Raw genomic sequence first — 3127 nt, 5'->3', positions numbered from 1 at the left:
GTAGATGTTGTGGGGCACAGTAACGGAAGTTGTAGAATTTGCACATGTGAGGAAAGTGGACTGAGATATAAACCCAAACATCTCTGGATAATGAACTGTAGCTCCCTGTCAGGAGAAGCACTGGTTGTTTGAATGAAGTACCCATTTGTAGAGGTTAGCTTATAGAGATAATCTATTTATGAATAATTCCTGTACTAATCACTGGAATCAATAGAAAACATATATCTAATTCTGCAAGGGGTTTTACTAGGTAGACTTACAGGAACAGAGTCTGGAGAGTCCATGATGGCTGTGTGTGGGATCAGAGGTGATCAGTGCAGGGACCATCTGCAGGCTGATCCTGTAGCTGCTTAGTTCAAGATGGTGAAAGCCACAGAAGAAGAGGGATCAAGGATGCAGTACCAGTCAAGCTCACTGTAAGTTGCCAGTGAATGTCTTCATTGGAGGCTGAAGAAACAGGAGACCCATGTCCAAAGAGGATAGTGAAGACTGGAGGTCTTCCAAAAACAGAAACACTTCCTTCTTCTTTCCCTTTTTATCCCTTTCAGGCCACAAGCCTATTGGTTAGTGCTACCTACATCCTGGGTTGGTCTTTCTACTTCAGTTTGCTGGCCTCGATGTCAATCACCCACAGACATATGTTCCACTAATCTGCTAGGCATTTCTTAATCCATTCAGAACAGTCATACTTGCATATTCATAACAATGCTTATACTAAATTATGCTAATATAATTTCTTATTCTTTGAACATTACAGTTTCAGTTACCATAGGTATTAGATATGCCTTTGGGTCATCCAGTTGATCTTGAGGCAGGGATTATCTGGGACTACCTGCTCTCTTACCTAATCCGTGTAGAGGGAGGGCCAGTGTCAGCCAGCCAGTGAATGTCCTGTGGTGGGTTGGTGGCTTAGGAGGGAATGTTATACATACAACCTATAAGTATAGCACATGTTGAATTCAGGGTTACTTGGTAGTGCTGTTCTTCCTCCTTCCTTCCTTCTTTTATCTCTTCCTTAAAAAAAAAAAAGTAGCCCATTTGCATTTTCCAGGTATAACAGATATCTTATTAAGAGCCTTTTGGGTGCCATAATGGTAAGATTCTTTAATAAATAAAACCAAGGTGTGGATTCTGGTGTGAATGAATTTTCTTGTTACTCCTAGTCAGTGGTGACTGCAAAACTGCTATAGAGAAGCGGGTAGGGGCAGCAATCTGGTTTGTTAGTGTGTGTTCCAAGCTGAGTTTGCAGACTTTACAGGAGCCTGAGAAAAGGAGAAGGGCCCTTATTTGGGAGCAAGTTAAGGCCCCCAGCCCATCCTGATGTGGCGGCTGCTTGTAGGGACTTAATTTTTGTTCAGTCTATTCTCTCACCAAATATGTACAGAGCCCCTGAGATACACAGTTGAGAAAGTCTCTGTTTCTAGGATCACCACAGCCCAGTGGGGAGACTAAGGTCCACTTGCATGATTCTTGGCTCAAGAATTATAGACAGCTTATCAGATGGTCCTGTCCATTCTGGCTAAATGGTAGTACAGGGACCTGGCAGTTTCAATTTAGTCTGAGATGCAAATCTTCCAAGTGGCTTCCGTGTGCTTTAGAACGTGGGCCTGCTTTACGATGATCGTGAAACCAGGGTACAACTGGGACCATTGCATCTTACAGTGCTCAAGGCTACTACAGACTCCCCTGTGACAGTTTGGCCCATCTTTGCAGCTGTGACGAAACCAGGACATCTCTTCGTTGGGCGATTCGGAACCCAGACAGCATCTCTCTGATGCAACCTTTCCCATCTTATAAAATGATTAAGCCTGGCCCAGCTATTTTTATTTCGTTCTATAAAAATAACTTATCTGTCAGTCCTGGCTGGGAATCAAGGCCTTTGCTTTTCAAGTGCGCGACCGGGTCTCCGGCGTTTGGGGGCGCAGGCGACCCATCTCCCCCCATGTGGCGTCCACTCCCACGCAGCGTCTAGAGAGGTAAAGTTGCGTCTGCGGCGGGAGGTTCCGCCTAAGACTCGAGGACACACTGGCATCCTCTGAGGCTGCTGATCCCATTGTGAGGGAGGAGGGTCCCACAGGAGCGGCGGGTGATGGGGTGGGGAGCTAGGGTTTGGATGTGGGCACCCCCTCGTCACCCAATCGGCTCCTCCTCTTGTGAGCGTTGTGGACCCCGGTCAGGAGCCCTTAGCTGTGCCTAGGTGAGGACCTCACCTACTGCTACCCCTCCCCTGCCTTCCGCGGTGTAACCACCTGGGGTCCCGCCCCAGACAAAGCCAGGCCGAACTCCAGCCGCCTGAATGAGGGGATCAGGTTGCTCTCTCGGCCTCCGCTCCCCCCTCCCCGCGTCTCTTACCCACGTGACTCTGGAGTCTTTGCTCGGAGTCTCCGGGTCCATTTTCACACTGAGCAAGGGGAGAGGAAGGAGGTGAGGGAGGCGGAGGAAGGCGGAGCGTGTGTCTTTTAAACGCGGGGATCCAGACGTGGACTTCGGTGCGTTTCCGGGCTCCCTTGTCCGGATTCCTCGGAGTTCGGGGATCTTTCCAGCCTCTCGCTCTTTGCAGTGCACCTCACATTGCCGCAGCTGCTCCACGCCAGTAACCCTACCTCAGCCCTGCGGAGCGGCTCGGGGGTGTGCGGGGTGCGGTGGACTTGGGTGGGGCGGGCCGCCGGGGATCCAGACGTGGACTTCGGTGCGTTTCCGGGCTCCCTTGTCCGGATTCCTCGGAGTTCGGGGATCTTTCCAGCCTCTCGCTCTTTGCAGTGCACCTCACATTGCCGCAGCTGCTCCACGCCAGTAACCCTACCTCAGCCCTGCGGAGCGGCTCGGGGGTGTGCGGGGTGCGGTGGACTTGGGTGGGGCGGGCCGCGCGATTTGCTGGCGACCCTCTCTGCTGACGCGGTACGGACCGAGCAGGTCTGCCTAACTTCCGAGCGCGGCTCCGAGGACCCGGCGCCAGAGGCTGCGTGCGGTTGGGGACCTGGGAGCGCGCGGTACCGCCGGTACCGGCAACTTTCCGGCGAGACTTGTTCACGGAGATCGCCGTGTCTCCTCCCTGTTTGCTTCCCAGCTCAGCCCGGGCTGTCCGGCGGTTCTGCAGAGCTGGTGAGCGCCCGCCGGGTCCAGGAGT

Source organism: Fukomys damarensis, unplaced genomic scaffold (assembly GCF_012274545.1).
Source record: "Fukomys damarensis isolate Sample0158 unplaced genomic scaffold, DMR_v1.0_HiC HiC_scaffold_32, whole genome shotgun sequence".
NCBI classification, from domain to species: Eukaryota; Metazoa; Chordata; class Mammalia; order Rodentia; family Bathyergidae; genus Fukomys; species Fukomys damarensis.
The sequence above is the reverse complement of the archived record's forward strand: the minus strand, read 5'-3'. Positions refer to the sequence as shown.